Source organism: Callospermophilus lateralis, chromosome 5, assembly GCF_048772815.1.
Source record: "Callospermophilus lateralis isolate mCalLat2 chromosome 5, mCalLat2.hap1, whole genome shotgun sequence".
Classification (NCBI taxonomy): domain Eukaryota; kingdom Metazoa; phylum Chordata; class Mammalia; order Rodentia; family Sciuridae; genus Callospermophilus; species Callospermophilus lateralis.
Genome location: NC_135309.1, coordinates 28,092,825 through 28,111,598, shown reverse-complemented (window position 1 = coordinate 28,111,598; position 18,774 = coordinate 28,092,825). Strand labels below are relative to the sequence as shown.

General features: G+C 43.9%; 1 protein-coding gene across 2 annotated transcripts in view; it reads left to right on the top strand.

Moving 5' to 3' along the window:
* The first annotated feature begins 9,199 nt into the window (after positions 1-9,199).
* Cyfip2 (cytoplasmic FMR1 interacting protein 2) overlaps positions 9,200-18,774 on the top strand; it is a 120,984-nt gene continuing 111,409 nt past the window's right edge. Inside the window, exon 1 of one of the 2 annotated variants that reach the window (XM_076856393.2) lies at positions 9,200-9,310. The gene's annotated coding sequence lies outside the window, so the exon portion shown is untranslated. The other variant, XM_076856394.2, reaches the window with a different exon arrangement.

The window sequence follows — 18,774 nt, the reverse complement described above, 5'->3', positions numbered from 1 at the left end:
AAACTGCCACCAGCCCAGGACTCCTGGAGGCAGCTTGGCCTGTAGCACTGGCCCCTGTGATGAATGCAGCCTCCTGACAGAGGCCTGCAGCCAGGTCACAGGCAAGGGGTTGTCCACCAAGCTGAGAGCAGGCCAGCACAGCAGCAATGTCACTGTGTCCTCTCCGGCCTCCTGTCACCTGAATGCACAGACCTCAGTCTGACGGCTTTCAGGGAGCACTTCTTGCACCTCTTAACAATAGGCAGAGAAGGTGTAGGAGCTCAGATTCTTATTTTTAACATTAAGCACGGATCTAAGGCTATGGTTCCGGGGATTTTCATTTGACCCAACCACACAATATACCAGTATATGGGGGCCAAGGAGAATAAGAAGCATGACTCTTTTTCTAAGAAAACCAGTGAGTTGGTTAAGGCCAGGAAGCATGCTCGGTTGCTGTGATGCAGTCAGCCGCAGTTTCCTGCAGTAGATGTACTGAAGCAGCTGCTTACACCAGAGGCCGGATGTCCTGAGAAGCAGCTTCATGAGGCTTCACAGAGCACACTGCCTCATCACTCCTTGGAGGAGCTTGGATGGATCCGGATGAACCATTCAGATCCCATGATTGGACCATGAGGTATCAGATGTCTAGTCAGGAATAAGAGGGCATCTGAGAGGACCACCTCCCCCCGCCCCAAAACAAACAAACAAACAAACAAACAGGAAAAAAGGCATTACCATGCCAATGCTCCCATTTTGTATCAAGTCATGCAAGTGACTGTGCCTCCTCTTCTACGCAGAGTGCTTAGGAAATGATTATTTCGGAATCCTCATCATTCCAGCCACTGGGAATCAGCCCCCTCTCTGAACAATACTACCTGCATCAACAGGGGGCAGCATTGTGTCGGCCAGTGTGGTCTTACAGAGAGCAGTTCTAAGGTTGAGACTTCAAGTCTCCCAAAATTCTAGGAGAGGGATAAGAACTTTGTTCTTGGTTAAACTATTTATATGGAAACTGAGTCAAGCACTGTGGTGCTTCCAGGATATACAGGATGTCCAACTGTTGACTGAGTTCTTGTATGGCAAAGTAGATACATATACTGAGCTACAAGCCCTTCCTGGGGAATGCACCTGAGTTCACATCAATTTAGGAAGATAATATTATTTCCCCCCATTTTAAAAAGCCAAGAAATGTGCCCAAGGTGACAGAATTGGGAAGTATAGAGCTGAAATACCAGCCAAAGTCTGACTCCATTGCAGAATCTTTGTTATTTTTTAAAAAAATATGTATATTTTTAGTTGTTGATGGACCTTTATTTTATTTATTTGTTTATATGCGATACTGAGAATATAAAAACCCAGTGCCTCACACATGCTAGGCAAGCACTCTACTACTGAGCCACAACCCCAGCCCAGAATCTTTGTTTTTATTCAACACTGCCTCCTACTGAGAGTGAAAGGGATTGCAAAGGAGATCAAAAACTGGAGAAACCCACAGACTGCCCATAAAGAAATCAATACAGCACCAATGAGGAATGCTGCTTATGCAGAGACCACTCAGTGGACCGTGTGGAGCTCCAACTTGAAATAGGATCTTCGCTTTCTTCACCTTCATCCTCATCTTGATCATGGTTAGTGACTTTGTAGTTACTCAGTTAATTAACCCTTTAATTTTCCCTGCCCACCCGAATCACATTGCATGAAGCCATTTACAGATGAACTTCAAAGTAGATCCTACCGCAGAAGGATAAATATTTCCCTTAATTATCCACCTCAACTTTGAGCTGCAGTCTTCTTGGACACTTTGTATGTGGGGGTATTCCCTATATAAGACAAACTTGCTTTTTCTCCAATGTTCAGTTTAAACTCTTAGAGAAATTATCAGATAGTGTTGCAATCAACTCTTTTGAATTATTTTATTTTTGGCTGGCTTGAGATTTAGATGCATAACTTTTAACCATAATTATTGTGAAACAGAGCCTCAAGATAAAATTCTATCATTCAGAAGATGATCTTACTCAACTTATCCACAATCGTCCCTGTTTACATTTTAGCATTTTGTGCATTCTCTTTGGAACCCTTAATTAGAGACCATTTCTGGGACATTCAGCCCTGAAGGAAAACATCAGAATGGACTGATCTCTGTGGTTTGGTTTAGAAAACTTTCCTCTGCATGGTATTATCTTTTTTAAGCTCAGAGTCGTTGGGGCTTCAACTGAACACGTGTACATCATTCACCTCCCAGTGTCCTGTATTGCAAAACGGGCTTCTTGTCAGATGATTTTCCCTCTCACATATTGAAAATGGTGCTCTGCATTCACAGAGAATTCCCTTACACAAGGTTTTTGTTGTAGTTGCATTTTGTAGATTTTGAGTCTACGTATCTTTTTAGACTTCGTATTTATACTTAAGTCAGATGACTATTTATTAGTGTACAGTCATTGTTAGTGTTCAAAATAAAAATGTTACAAATATCTCTTACCCTTTATAGAGCACACAAAGTTGCATATGTGAAAATAAAACTGTGTTTTAATAAATGTATCATTCATGACTTAAGTTCTGAATTTATCCAAATGGTAAACTCTTAAAAGTTTTACACACACACATACACACACACACACACACACACACACACAAATGTTACTTGGAGTGGCAAGTGCCTGTAATCCCAGCAGCTTGGAAGGTTGAGGCAGGAGAATCCCAAGTTCAAAGCCAGCCTCAGCAACAGCGAGGCAATGAGCAATTCAATGAGACCCTGTCTCTAAATAAAATACAAAATAGGACTGGGGATGTGGCTCAGTGGTCTAGTGCCCCTGAGTTCAATCCCGGGTACCCCCCCCAAAAAAAAATTGGCTACCTTGTTTTATCTCCCCTCAAAAAGTATATCATTCAAAATTATTCATTAAGTGTGGACCCTCCAATGCTTCTGATGTGTCATGCACTCAGCACAGTACACAGCTTTATAGAAACAAAGAATTTTGGCAGTCTTTACTTTCAAGAAACTGGGTCTGGTAGGGAAGGCATACAGCAGATATGTAGACAAATAAAATTATAGTACAGCAATGGAAATATAGTCAAAGAAGAGAAGAACCCAGAAAGAAACTCAGAAAATAATAGAATTAATCAGGAGAGGGATAATATACTCAAAATGTGGTCCCTGGACCAGCAGCAACAGAATTACCAGTTTATGAGAGAAGAAAAAATTCTCAGGCTTCATTATCACTTACTGAACAATAATCTGCATTTAAACTATTTATTTATATTTTGGTGCAGGGGATCATACATACATTAATGTTGGAGTAGCATTGTCATAGAAGATGAAATGCCTAATTCAGTTTGAGAGATAAAATATAACTTTGTTTTGGTAAGTAAGTGAAATAAGAAATAATTTCCAGGTAGAGGAAATAAAATATTTGGGAAGCTGTTATCAGTTTGATGTTATTGGTGTGTAAATGTGTGTGTGTGTGTGTGTGTGTGTGTGTGTGCGTGCGCACGCACGCGCGCGCGCATGCTCTGAAAGGGTGGTAAATTGAAACAGAATATAAATCTAGGCATATTTTAAAAGTCTAAGAAGGCAGACTTTTACACTGTAGGTAGAAATATCAATGAGCAGAAAGGGAAGGTCAAATTTGTTTTTAAAAATACATCCTAGCAGCAGCGTAATGGGTAAACTTGTTAAAGGCAAAGCTGATGGAAGAGACATCAGTTTGGAGATGATTTTTCTCCTTGTTCACAGTACCAGATTATTGTTCATACTCACTCACTCACTGTCATCTGCTGTGTGGGTGACATGTGGAAATTATAATTCAGAATTCCTCAGTCACTGCTGGGCAGCAATAAATAGTTATTCCCCTTGCTCTTAAAATTTCAGTGAAATAAAAGCTGGGCTCTTACAGCCCTGATGTGTTGGCACTCTGTATGTTTCAGCTCACCACATACCTGTGTCCATCGCAGAGTCAGATCTTGGCCCAGTGACCAGCAGGCATAGGCAAGAAAGCCTGTGGCTTCTACTCAGTGGTTCCTAGGATTCGCCTCCAGCCCAACTCCCATGAACAAATAATCCACATGGAAATGTTCTAAAGTAGGTTGGATGAACAGATATGCTTCTCAGAATATTTTTCCCCCCACAGACACCAATTCTCTCTGAGTCTCCCAACACACAAACCCATCATCCTACCATTCTGAGGAAGAGAGAGAATATATGCCATTTGACAAGATAGGGAGTGTGGGGGTGGGGAAAAACAGAAGGGAAGGGAGAGAGCACATATGCAGAAGGAACTATGGATTCCCCAAGTACCCTCTCAAAGAGAGTTGGGAGTAGAAGCTGTATTTGCACAATAAACACAGATTTTTACATTAGAATGCATTTTAATTTGTTATGGTTTTATGGAAAATGTTGGAAATTTACTGTGCTAAAGCCCACTCCCCGGAGTCACCTCTTGATGCCAGCACTGTGTATGTGAGCAAGTGTGCATTTGAGTATGCCGCGTGTGACCCTATCTACAAAGACTTCATGATTCTCCCCAAGGCATAATGTATTGATGACTTGTAGGAGAACAGAATCATGTACATATTGTTAGAAGAAGTTGTAGAGATTATCTATTTCATAAAAAGTTGCTATTGACCTACTATGGCTCTGTTGTAGGTGCAGGGTCTAAAAAAATGAATAGGACATCTTATCTGTTGGGACCAAACCCGTCACATTCAAATTAGGATAATTTAAGGATGGCTCATTTATAAAATGACTCTTTGAAACACGAGGGAGGTAGCAGCTGAGCAGTTGTTTCAGTTTAAATGTTTCATGCTGAAACTTAATCCCCAGTGCAGCAGTATGAAGAGGCTGGGTCTTTCCAAGGGAATTAGGTCATGGGGCCTCCACTCTCATGAATGGGATTAGTGCTCTTATGAAAAGACTGGAAGGACTCGGTTTCTTTATACCTGTCTGCCATGTGAGGACACAGCAACAGGTGCTAACTGTGGGCCAGAGGGAGCCTTCCTCACATGTTCCAAGCTTTGATCTTGGACTTCCCAGCCTCTATAACTGTGAGAAATAAAGTAAGTGGCAGAATGGGGGCTTGAAGTTGGAGCTGTTTGTCCCCAAATTCCAATACTCCCAATCATTCTGTGGAAATGATCATAAAGCCATTTATACCAGCCTCTGAGAATACAGAAGCACTGCTTGACTGGACCTGTTACATTGTTGCAATCTAAACCTACCTTGGCTACATTATTGCATTCCATCTCTTGTTAGGGCTATCTCAGACCCTCTTTCACCTGTTCTTATTCAAAATTGTTGGAAATAGCATTTGTTTAAATAAAGAAGTACTCTGGGCCATCAAGCTGTGTGTAAACCTCTGACCTTCAAGGGAGATCAGTCTCTTGAAGTGGTGGGAAAACAGCAAAATTAAAGAAAACATAAACAGAAGGTCTGCATTTTCAAATGACCTTGGAGAGAGGTTTGAACCACAAAAATCCTTACATTTTCAACTAGAGCATAACAGCCACTCAGAATTCTGTGTGGATGAATTGAGTTCATTCACATACAGTGCTTAGCTTATAGTCTGCTTCAACTAAAAATTCAATGAATGTCAGGTTAAACTATAGGCTTTAATGAATTTTTTTCATGCTCAAAGAGTCAGGCGACCTAGTTTCATGGATTCTGGGAATATCAGCTTTGGATAACTGTTTTGAATCTCAGTTCTTTCATCTATAAAATGAGGCAATTTGGAGCAAGTGGTCAGGTGTTATCTCATGGTTAATGTAAATTGTGTAACTATCAGGTTTCTCTTTTCCTGCTAACTGTGAAATGTTTAGAACAAATATTTTAACAAGCTCGTAGAGGTTTTTTTTTGGGGGGGGGGGGTGTTCGTGTGTACATTTTTTTCTCCCCATCTCTTATTTATACACTTTTCCTTAATTTTTTTAAAATTCAGATTTTAATTTTAATATAAAATATTCTTGCAACTTATATTAAGTATGTTTTAGGAATAAAAAAAAGCATGTTAATAAATCCATAAATTGGAAGAAGGGAAATGCCCTCTGTTTTAAGGTGTATAATTGTGGTAAACAGCATGGATTTGATTTCACACCTTGGTCAAATTATTTTAACTGCTTTAGTTTCCAAAATTATAAGATGAGACAAATAATTATATTTTTATAATAAGATAATTTGTGAAAATTAAAAGATATAATACACTTGGTAAATGTTAGTCATTATTATTTTTTATTTTTTTATATTTTTTATTCTAATTAGTTTCATATGACAGTAGAATGCATTTTGACACATCATACATAAATAGAGTATAACTTCTTATTCATCTGGCTGTTGTTATTATTATTAATGTTTTCTCTCTCTAGAACCAATTCTCATGCTTCTTCCAGATACTCCATGAAGCAGTGTCTGTTGATGGTTTTTTAAAGGAAAACCTAGATATCCTCAGTGATTTGATACTTATCTAAAAATAAGGCAGTCCTGCCACACATGCAGCCACAATGTGTGGAACACAGCTTTCCAAGTGATGAAGCAATTCTCCTTTGATAGCCAGGATCCTGTCATTGCTGACATGCAGCCTGGGGTGGATGTAAAGGAAATCTGAAGACAATTGACAGAGAGCTACAAATTTAAGTGGCAAAGTATAAAGATTTCACTTTGCAATGTTCATTCAACCATTTTTCTTGAACTGCCATGATATTCCACTCTCCATGCCAGACTCTGAGGATGCAGCAGGAGCAAGACATACTCCACACTCTTAGATGTGATGGTTGATGGGTGGGATGAAGGCAAGTGTATCAGTAATTAAAAGCAACAACATAGTGGTATGCTTGAAGAAATTCAGGGGCTATTGGAGTTTAGGTAAGGAATGCTAATCTGCCAGACACAGAGAATGTTGGAGGAAGTAACATAACAGCTAGGGGGATACCAGTAGGAGGAGTAAAGTTAGGTAGGGAAACTGAGAGAAAGAGTGGAGAGGAGAGAAAAGGGAGAACAAAACATCCTCAGCAAGAAGCTTGGCTTGTCCAAAGGTCAAACCCAAGCAAATTTGGGGAACTAAAAGAGGTTCCTTTTAGGTGAGGCACAACATGTATGTTCACATGTAAGAGCCCCACGAGATAGATGCTGGATCAGGAAGACCCTGGGAGGCTTTGCAAGTGAGTTTGGGTTTCATCCTGAGGACAGTGGGGAGCTAGTGAAGTACTTTAAGCCTGAGAGGGAAATGCCCTCTGTTTTAAGGACATTATGTAAAATTTCACATTCAGGGGATATTGAAGTGCAGCCAGTCCACTTCACTTTATAGATGAGGAAACAAGAGAGGTAAAGCCACTTGCCTAAGATCATTTTTCTGTTAGTTGCAAAACTAGGAGCAAAAGGCAAGCTTCTGGATTTCCAACAAGGTGGCTTCAAAAGGTTGTATTCCTTCCCCCTTATAAGTAAATAAAACCAGGCATCAGGGAAATATTTCTTCCTAAGATCTAGCCAACTACATATGTAATAGTCATTTTTTCTAATTTTACTTATTTATTTTTGTACCAGGGATTGAACCCAGGTGCGCTTAACCACTGAGCCACATCCTCAGTCCTTTTTTATATTTTTTTTTTTACTTAGAGACAAGGTCTTGCTAAGTTTCTGAGGCTGGTTTTGAGCTTGTGATCCTCCTGCCTCAGCCTCCCTGGCTGCTGGGATTACAGACATGCGCCAACAAGCCTGGCTTTTTTTTTTTTTTTTTTTTTTAATTTTTTGAACAACTTCTTCCTGAAAGGTGAAAAGACAAGATGGAACATCAGGCAAAAAAAAAAAAATGTCTTCCAGAAAATGGAAACATTCAGAATAATGTGCCTGTTAGAATTAAAATCAAATTTCCATCACAGTGGAAAATTGAAAATTAAAAAATAAAAAGAAAGAAAAGAAACCTGAGTTCTGTTTTTAAAGCCATCCTCCACAAACACCCCCACAAATTTTCTCACATGGCATCAGGGAAAGGAATAATATGTATGTATATATATATGTAAGTCATCATTTCTAAAATAGCAATTTAAATTGGATGAGTGATGCAACATCAAGCCACAAAAGAATCCTCAGCACTTGGGAAATGATGTGAGATGGGTGAAGGCAAAGACTTCACACAAGCCCTTTCCTGAGACTTGAATAAAGTGACTCCTCTATAAATAGCCCTTTGTAGGAACAGCTGGGTGCTTAATTTGTGGGCTCTAGCAAAACATTACAGAAGGGTTCTTTTGTAACAAGACTTCATCCCCTATATCTATATACATTTTACAATGCCTCAAATGCTTTTAAATCAGTCACCTAATTTAGTTACCTCATGTAACTATAATCCCTTTATTGTGAGTATGGCAGCATCTCTGGAGCAGAATGGAGAAATGCCTTACTTAGATGTCTCAAGGTTAGGATTGGATCCAGCCTGACTTCTGTCTGGTCTGAGGGTCCTCAGGCTGCATCTCAATGAACAGTTTCTTTGAAGAGCCCTAAATGGCAGAAAAGCCTTGAGGAGAAAGGTGCCTGTCCTTTCAGTTCCTTCAGAGCCCTGGTTTTTCCTGAAGTGCCTGTCATCTTTTTGCCAGGCGATTCTGCCTGAATGAAGTAGAAGCAGGGCCCTGCTATGAAAATGGCAGCTTCAGGATTCTGCTCCAAGGATCTGAAAGGAAGAGAGACGTTCTTTTGAGCAAAGGAGCAGCACTAGTCAGCAAGCTTTAGTGGAAAGTCTCTACCCCAGCCCTGCCTGTTTGTTCTGTCATTTCACCTGACAGGGCTTCTCTCAGCCTTAACTGGATACTGGTAGATACCTAGCCCCAAGGGGGCAGGAAACCTGTCTTTTGCACACCAGTACATACCCAGATCCTAATACCGTGCTTGGAACAAAATAGATGATCAACGAAGATCAGATAGATAAGTGAACATTTAGAAATACTGTGAGACCTATCAGATCCGAATGGCACTTGAAGCTTCCATCCTTCCCGGGCTGCAGGTGTGGTTCCCTGGTGACAGGAATTGCGGGGACGGAGGGCAAGTACTCCCTTCACTCCCAGAGCTGAGCGGCAAGCTGTTTGGGGGCTGGAGGCCTGGATCCGGAGTCCAAGGTGCAGGTCAGGGGTGCGCCGGGCGCCCCTCGCCGCAGCCATTTCCGGCTCTTTGTGTGACAGCTGCGGCGGCAAAGGGGCCGAGCACCAGGAGAGAAGGAGGAGCTGAAACGGGCGCGGGGGCGGGGCCGAGGGCGGGGCCGAGCGCGGCGGCGGAGCGGAGCGGGGCCGAGCATCCTGCGCCCCGGCGCGGGGCCTGCGGTAGCCTCCGGCCCCTCCCCTGGACGTGCTGCAGACCCAGGTAAGTGGAACTCGCTGGTCTCGGAGCCCGTGCGGGGGCCGAGATCCTGCTGAGGACAGGGATGCAGACGTGAGGATGCGTGAGGCGCCGGCGTCACCTCTCCCAGCCCGCCGGGGGCGCTCGGCGTCGCGGCCAGGGTAGGGTTGCCTGGGGCCCCCGGAGGCCCGGCAGAGGGCCTTGAGAGACCCTTTTCCCCTCGGTCCACAGTGGGCCCAGCTGCGCGATCCCTCTGCCTGGAGACGCCGGCACCGCGCTGGGCTAGGCGCCGCGGCGGCGGCCGCAGCAGCAGCAGCAGCAGCAGCAGCAGAAGCAGAAGCAGCAGCAGCGGCATCAGCAGCAGGTGCGCGGCCTGGAACCCAGCCGTTTGCCCGAGAGGAGGCGGTGCTAATCTCGGGGACCTGAGACACCTGCAGCGGCCGCTAGCCTGGCGCTGGTGACATTCTCGCGCCCAGGTACTGCAGAGCGCCCACCCCAGCTTCTGCTACCGCAGCCACCATCACCTCCCCACGGCCAGCCAGAGCCGCCGGAGCCTGCCTGGCAGCCGCCTTGGGCACACAGGCCCTGCGGTGAACGTGAGATGGGTGGGGCGAGGGGCGCAGCAGCAGCGTTTGAGGGTGGAGGGCTTTGCTGAGTGAGGAAGCACGTCCTGCCTGCCTTGAAGCATTCTGGCCTACCCTCATCGCTCTTAGCTGGCTGGGACCTGGAAGGAGGTGGGGAGAGGGGATCAGTGGGCACACTCCTGGGGGAAAAGGTTGGTTTTCTTGAGTTGTGTAGACCCAGAAAGCTGCCTACCTCTCTGTTGTGGGTTATACTTTAAAGACCGCCCTATTACCCACCCACCCACCTCCCCAAAAAATATGTGCAGAGGAAGAGGAGGAGATGCCCTGTTTTGATGAGGGGTAGGCAGGTAGCATGGTGTCATAGAAGTATGGTTCTCTAAACGGAGAACCTGGCTAGGAAGGACAGTCTCTCTCCAGGTGCCTCCCCAGCGCAGGGCATCTGACTTTGAACTTCACTTGCCCAGTTTCCCCATGTGGAAACAATCAAATCACCCGAGCTGATGAGCTGTCAGCTGCTCCTCCGCCCCATGTTGGGTCAAGAATAGGGCAAGGACCTTCTGCTGGCTCCTGGGTGCAGGTCTAGGAGGATGGGGGCCCCCTTTTCCACTTCCTGCCTTTATCACCTTTGGGGCAGTGGAACTCTGACCTTACTAGGGCACCAGCCCTGTTGCAACTCATGCCACAACCCAGGGGTCCTCAGATCTTGGAGGGCAAAAATCTAGGTCCATATCCCTGGGCAGGACTGTGCAGGCCTTGAAGGTTGTTTTCCCCTCAGAAAACCCTCTTGGGTGTCCTTCTCCAAGGCCTCTCATCTCCAATTCCTCAGGGTTCCCTGTGCTTCCCTAGTTCTCCAGTGTGAAAACTTGTTTTCGAGAAAGTAACCAGGGAGTGGTTATCTTGAAGAGCTAAATATAAAAGGATTTCCCTTTTGAAGCAGAGCAGGTGCTTTCGGAATCATTTGACCAGAAAGAAAATAAAATATTTGATATTTTTAATGGTATAATTTCAGAATTGAGGTAGCAGTGGGGGTGGGTAGCTGGGTAGGGTTTTATTTTTACCTGGGTGGGGGGTACAGATTTCTGAAATGACTAGCTGTCAGCTCTGTATTCAGCAAGGGCAGCTTTGGCCCCCAGGCCAAGAATACTGTAGAAGTGTATGTGTGTGTGTGTGTTTGTGTGTGTGTGTGTGTGTGTAACTGGTCAGGGGTTACTGACACCAGGCTTTTGCTGGGCACCCAGTGTCCACTTGTGGGATGTGAAACTTGGATATAGTGATTTCCTTGCTGGCACTAGCTACCATCTGCCAGGGTAGTTATAAGGCCCCAAGCTGCGTGTGTTGTTGTTGCAAAGACTGTGCCTCTGGGTAGTTTTGCTCACTGAGCCTCTGGCTGGGGGCATTAGCTCTGTGCTCACTAAGCTTCTTTATTATATTTCCTGGCCAGTTCTGACTGGTTCTGTAGGCCCCCAAGGCTGTCTGTTCACTTCACGTTAAAAAATGAAAAAGGAAAAACTTGCTTTGGGGATAGGGTATACAATCTAGTCAGCTTGGAGAGTTTTGCTCCAGTCAAAATAGATGTGGGTCCAGAGAAGGAATTTAAAAACTAGTGCAGGGCCCCAGGAGAACACTACATGTCCCCTCTGATAAATGGTACCCTCTCAGTGTTCAGCTGCTGTCATTGACCAGAAAGCGAATTAGGTGATGAATAGACAACAAGCTAATTAACATTGGGAACAGCGCTCCTGGAAAACAGAGCATGGCTCCAGTGCTCACGTTTAAGGAGCAGCCTACACACTCAAAGAGGCTTCTCTTTGGCCACTGTTTGCCCCAGGGTTCCACCAAGAGCTTCACAAAATGGGCTTTTGTAGCCTCTATGTGGCCACCATAACAATAAGTCTATTTCTTTACTGGCAAGAATTAATTATTCACTTGTAGTTGACGAAAGCAGACAGCAGTCACCTCATTGGAGCCTTTGTGCAAAGCCTTTGGTCTTGCCTTGAGGAGCAGAGCCATGTCTGGGGTTTGGAGGATGGCCTGCATTAGCCAGAGGAGGTGGGAGGGACATGCTGCTGCCTTCTAGGCAGTGAAGGGGAGGCCAGCTGTGGTGGGGGAGGGACTGGTACATCTTTGGATGCTCTTGTTAAATGAGGGATGCCTGAAAGCGCTGAGCAGAGTGCTTAGCACATTAAAAAAAAAATCTATTTATACCTTCATTGCTGTAATGTATTATTTACATAATCATTAAGAATTTGGCTCAAGTGCATAGTCAACCCCACAGATCTAACTAACCCCTATACCTTCGGCGCTTTCCTGAATTTTGCTTTTTCCTGGAGAGTTGAACTCTGATCAATTTCAGTACCTGCCAAAGGCACTGAAAAGAAACAGGGATCTGATGTGATGTCAGCAAGGGCTTCAGTAAGAAGCTGTAAGGAAGGTGGGTGGAACTTGAGTGGGAAGGAGGAAGAAGAGGGAAGAATTGAAAGGAAGCCCAGAGGTAATTCTCACATTTCAACACCCAGAGTTCAGTCAAGACCTCTTGCTCTGTGTGTACTCTGCATTTTGCAACCAACCAGAAATGACAAGGGCATGCTTGGCTTTTGTCTTGCTTCTGAGAAAGTCAGAGCAGCCCAGGGGACTTAGGACACAGGACTTATCCCCAACTTTCTGTGTATCCTGAATTCCAGACACTACCTTTCTGACTTTAAAATTTGAGCAATGGAAAGCAATCTGGCTAGCTTGTTGCCTGCCTGTCACCAGAGGAGACCTCAGATGAGATAATGTCTGTAAAGCCCAGTCTGAGGAGAAGGGACTGTGGAAATCGGAAGAGGAGGCTCCCGAATATGTGACTCTTGGATGGGTGCCCTCCATTCCTAAAGGAACAATTTATTAATTATATGTTGTGTGTCAATTAAAGAAGATGAGTCTGTGGCCTTTCTATACCATGGAGCCAACGAGAAACTGAAAGGCACTTTGTGATTCAGATTCTGTGAGGTCCCTGGATGGCCTTGTCTGTAGCAAGATATTTCAGAACTCTTTCAGTGGGTGTGGGACACTTCCCAGGATGCCTAGAGTTTCCGTAATGGCTTTCTAGCCTTGGACATTATTCCGAGGGCTGTGTGTGATGTGCCCAAAGTACGGCCACTTTATACATATTCTCGGATCCTGGTCACAAAAGAAAAAAATGAATTAGGTGCAAATTCCTGAAAGAAATGGTTTTGAGAAGGCAGAGTTGAATTCAGGCAGAATTTCTTACAGGGATCATTCTGGTTGAGTGGCAGAAGCAGTTCAGTGAGACAGGAAAGCAAAGGCAGCCTTCTGGAGGGAGCGGTGACGGACAATGGCCCATCCCTAGGTCTTTGGACAGTGTGTTTGTCAGGTCATTCTGTAGCAGGGCTTCTAGACTATAAGCTTTAGGTGGAAGAGGACTATGTAGTTTATCCACATCACTATCAACTTGTGTTCAAATAAGGCAGGAGGTAAGATCCTTTGCAGAAAGTAAAGATAGCAGACTGGTTAGGAAACTTCAGGAGACATCTCAAGTTTGCAACAGCTGTCTGTGGGTGGAATAGGAAATCAGCTAAGGGATGAATGAGGGGATTGTATGGCTTCACTGACAGCCCAGCTGAAATCAAAAGCAGCCCGTAGGGCTGACCTCATAGAAGATGCTTAATAACTCAGTGTTAAGTGTAGGGATACCTGAGAACTGTTTTCATTTTGTGTTTTTAAAATGTGATGTTTTAAGACCAATTTTGGCCAGGTGCAGTGGCACATGCCTGTAATCTCAACAGCCCAGGAGGCTGAGGCAGAGAATCACGAGTTCAAAGTCAGTCTCAGCAACTTAGCGAGGCCCTAAGCAATTCAGTGAGAACCTGTCTCTAAATAAAATACAAAAAAAGGGCTGGGGATGTGGTTCAGTGGTTAAGTATCCCTGAGTTAAATCTCTGGTACCCAAAATAAAAGACCAGTTTTGGCAAGGTAGGAATGATGAGACAAGAATTCAAATCTCAACCTACAAATTGGTTATACCTCCATATGGGAAAGAGGATGAGGACCCACATGACCAAAGAATTTTCTTTTTTTAAAAGAAGTCTGAGATTCTTAGTGTAATGAGGCTGATGTAGATGCTTTGGAGGACCATGATGTTTTAAATTAAAAAATAATTTTTTAAGCAGAAGACATGAATTTTGTATTGAATTTTCATCATTGGTGCATATGTTCAACAAATCATTCAGGAAGTGTTAATTAAGCAAGTGATACCTTACCAGTTTGTGTCCATCTCTGTGCTAGTTGCTGTTGGTCAGATCCAGGAAAGAGGGTCATCCCTGGTATTCTTGGTGATCCAAAGAATGAGCAGAACATGTATTAGTTTGTCGTGCAATAGGAAATTGTGAACTCTGTACTGTGAGCACTGTAGGAAATGAGATAAACAAAGGCTGTTGTAGAACTTGGCTGGCCAGGCCTCTGTGGGAGAGGTTCCCCTTGACCTGAGCCTTGATGGATGGGCAGCATTTGAGGAGGATTCAGTCTACAAGAGAGATAGCTTAAGCAAAGGCACAAAGCAAGGATATTCATGGTCAGGTTCATGGCTCTGTGTACAGGTTAGCCACAGTAGATAATCCATCTGAGCTTCTCTAAGGAAGCCCTTTGGATGGAATGTCCCAATTATAGTCAGAGCCATTTCCTGTAGAGCTGGAAGGACCCAAAGGCTCAAATCTTCAATGGTTGTTTTTGTTTTTCCTTTTTTTTTAAAGTAAGCATGATGGAAAATTTGATAAGCTCAATACCTCATGCCTTGCAGTCAGTCCCCTAGCTTTCCCCCATTTTCTCCCATTCAACAGGAGAGAGAAAAATGCAAGCAATGATATTATGGGGACATTTTAAACCCTCACATAAAATAACAAATACCTGGTTTGCAAACATCAGTACTGAGACTGGTAGTACGAGGTACACACAAGGACCTTCACAACGGGCAGTTTCAACATCCTGGCTGAGGAACCACTACAGGCTAACCTCCAGGTTTACAGACAGGGAAATTTAGAGTCCTCTTAGCGTAAGTGAAAATGTGACTCCAGGGACTGAGTCAGTCTTCAGACTGAGCATGTTCGAGTTGCAGCTTTGCGATGATAAGCTGAGGTCTGCGTGCTTTGCAAACCTGAAGTCTCACTCTTGGTTTCCACAGCAGATGCAGCAGCTTCCCTTCCTAAGTTTTTGCAGGTGTCTCTGAGGGGCAGCTCCTCCCCCTAGTTACAGTCATGGTGGAGTTCTTCATAGGGTGGCCACCCTGGGCCCCCGTGGGAGCCAATCAGCAAGCCACCTTTTGGTGGTGTGACCTCCCCACCTGAAAGTGCTCACAGCCATCGCCTTGAGCTGTTGGCATCTGCCTGGTTTGGTTATCAACGGAAAGACTTCCTCCACCCTGACAGCACAGGAAGCAACTGAGAAAAATGGCACGTTAATGGCAAGCCCTCCTCCCTCCCAGCAGAGATCTTTTTCTCTGCTGCCTTGCAAAAAGCAAGAAAAGTAGGGGCCTTCAGCAGAGGCCCGCGTCCAGGCTGACTTGAACTTCTCAGCTCTGACCTCAGGTCCCCCAAATGGAAAGAAGCTGCAGGTGACAGCCCTCTGGTCCCAAAAGACCAGCGGGGGACACTGAGACAGCAGACTGTGTTGCCTGACAGTGTTGATGTCTAACTGCTGGCAAGGAGGCCTTGGGTGGTTGTCTTTTAAAGTCAATTTTAAAATTTTGATCAAAGTAATACCTGCATGCGCTTAAAAACAAGAGTCAAACATTATTGAAAGACTCATAATGAGAACTAAACATCCAGGGCTCACCTTCCCTAGGGGAGGCTGCTTTTAACTCAGAACCCACCAATCCTTCCAGTAGTTGCCTCCAGATCTCTAAATGACAAGCTCACAGCCTGTTTCTTGATTTATCTATTGTGCACATTGTCCGTTACTTCCTTCTGTGATGAATTATGATCATTCCATCCTCCTCCTCCTAATATATTCAAAGCTCTATTTTAATCTAAATCATGTTTAAAGCATCTATATTATTAAAGTGCATAAATGCTGATAATAAGAGGGCCAAAGAATATTCTTTGGGTTGTGTGGGTTTTTTTTTTTTTTTTTTTTTGGTTGTTGTTGTTGTTATTTGTTTGTTTTGTTTTCTTTTGGTACTGGGGATATAACTCAGGGGTACTCAACCACTGAGCCACATCCCCTCCCATGTTTTATATTGTATTTAGAGACTGACTTCGTAGCACCTCACCATTGCTGAGATTGGCTTTGAACTCGGGATCCTCCTGCCTCAGCCTCCCGGGTGGTTGGGGATTACAGGCCTGCACCACCTCGCCCAGCTTCTTTGTTTTTTGTTCTGCTGGGGATTGGATCCAGGGCCTCACATGCTAGACAAACACTCTTACCACTAAGCTACATCCCCGGTCCTGTATTTCTTTTCTTATATGGCTTTTTGTTTTAGATTACATTTGAACTAATTGTCTAGATTAGAATTGATCCTTCCTTTCTTTTTCTCTTTTGAACATGATCCTCTTTTTCTGTTAAGCTTCTGACATGTTGGTTATTGGGCTGAGTTCCCTCTTCTTCCCAGGTCTTCTTAGTGTTAGCCTCTCATTGGCCAAGTCACCCTGCACAGGTCCCTTCCCTTCTCTGGGTCTCAGTTTTCTCATAGGTAGGAAAAGAGCTCAGTGGAGCTGTCCTTTCCACATTTCTTGTTTGTTCTAAGCCTCAAAGCCCATCACCTGGCCCACCTGGCACTCAGGTGTTTGTCATTTGAGAAGCTTTCCCTCCAGGGTGGAGCAGGTGGGACCTGAGGGCAGGCCATGAAGCAAACACTGAAGGGGTGGGAGGAGCACAGGAGAGGCTGGGGGCGGGGTTGGGCAGTGTGGGCGTGTCCACCACCGCTTTCCCCTTCCACTGTCCTGGGTAACACTGGGTTTTGCCCACCACAGCCTTTGCTTGTGGGAGCAGCGTTAGCATCCCCAAAGCCCCTGGCCCATCTCCAGGTCTCTTTGGACTCCTCCTGCTAATGTTATACCCCAAATTTTCCAAAAGTGGTCGTGAAAATACTAACATGTTTGTGAACCACTTTTATTGAGACATAGTTGGCATACTTTGCGATTCACCCATTTGAACTATACAGTTCAGTGATTTTTAGTGTATCCACAGAGTTGTGTAACCATAATCACAGACAATTTTAGAACATTTTCAGCACCCCAGAGAGAAACCTCATGCCCTTGAGCCGCTGAGCTCCTCTCCCGGCAACCCACACCCCAGCCCTAGGCAACCACTCATCTGCTGTAAGGTCTCCTTAGACTTACCTGTTCGGCACACGTCCTGTGCAAATGGACTCGCGCAGTCCAGAGCCTGGGGTGGCTGGCTTCTTTAACTCAGCATAATGTTTGATGTTCATGGATTTCTTCAGGGTGGCAGCAGTGCCTGGAGTAAAGTTCTTTCTGTGGCTGAATAGTACTGCATTGTGTGGTCCTGCCACGTTTTGTTTATCCCTTCGTAGGTTGATAAACATGTGGTTGTATTTCCTCTTTTTGTCTATTATGTACAATGCTGGTATGAATTTTGTGTTCAAGATTTTGCATGAACATTTAGTTTTGTTTCTCTTGGAAACAACACCTAGGAGTGGAATTGTGGGTCATATGGTAATTCAGTGTCTAAAAATTTGAGGATCTGCTAGTCTGTTTTTCCAAATTGCTGCAGCTCTTCGATTTCCCAGTAGAGGTGCCAGTTTCTCTGTCCTTTTTATTACAGCATCCTAATAGAGGTGGAATACCATTGTGTGTCACTGTGATTTGCATTTCCCTAGTCACTAAGGACATTAAGTTTTTCCTGTGCTTATTGACTTTTGTATATCTTCTTTGGAGAAAGGTCTCTTGCGATCCTTTGCCTATTTTTTTTTAAAAAAATTATTTTTTTATTTTTGAGTTTTAACTTCATATAGGCTGAAACAGGAGGATCGCCAGTTCAAAGCCAGCCTCAGCAAAAGCAAGGCACTAAGCAACTCGGTGAGACCTTGTCTCTAAATAAAATACAAAATAGGGCTGGGGAAGTGGCTCAGTGGTTGAGTGCCCTGAGTTCAATCCCAGGTACCAAAAATAAATAAATAAATAAACTAAAATTGTATAGATATTGTATATACTTAGCAGATATATGATTTGCAAATCTTTTCTTTCATTCTAGGGATTGTCTTTCACTTTTTATGAGGGTATCCTTTGAAGCATAAAAGTTTTCCATGTTGAGGATGTCTAATTTATGTTTTGTCATTTGTGGTTTTGAGGTCACCACATAATTCAAGGTCACAAAGATTTACTCCTATGTTTTCTCCTAAGAGCTTGACAGTTTGAACTCACATTTAGGTCTTTCATTCACTTTGAGATAGTTTATTGTAAGAGGTAGGGTTTCAACTTCATTCTTTTACTCATGAATATCCAGTTGTCCCAGCACTGATTGTTGGAGGGGCGGGGGGAAAGGCAGTCTTTCTCCATTGGTGCATAATCTCTCTCTAGTGAAAAACCAAATCAACTATCACTTCCACTCCTAGTTCTGTTTCATTGATCTGTGTGTCTATCATCACAACTATTGTAGAAAGTTTTGAAATCAGGAAGTGGAGTGCTCGAATTTTATTGTTCTTTTTCAAGATGGCTTGGTGGTCCTAGGTGGGGCCCTTGAATTTCCATGTGAATTTTAGGATCAGTTCCTTAGGAATTTGCTCAGAAAAGCTGCAGAGTTTTTAATAGGCATTAGGTTGAAGCTTTAGATGAATTTGGGAAACTTTGCCACCTTGATACTGAGCCTTCTAAATCTACAAACCTGAGATGCCTTTTCATTTATTTATGCCTACTTTAAACTTTTTCAACAATGTTTTATAGTTTTCAGAGT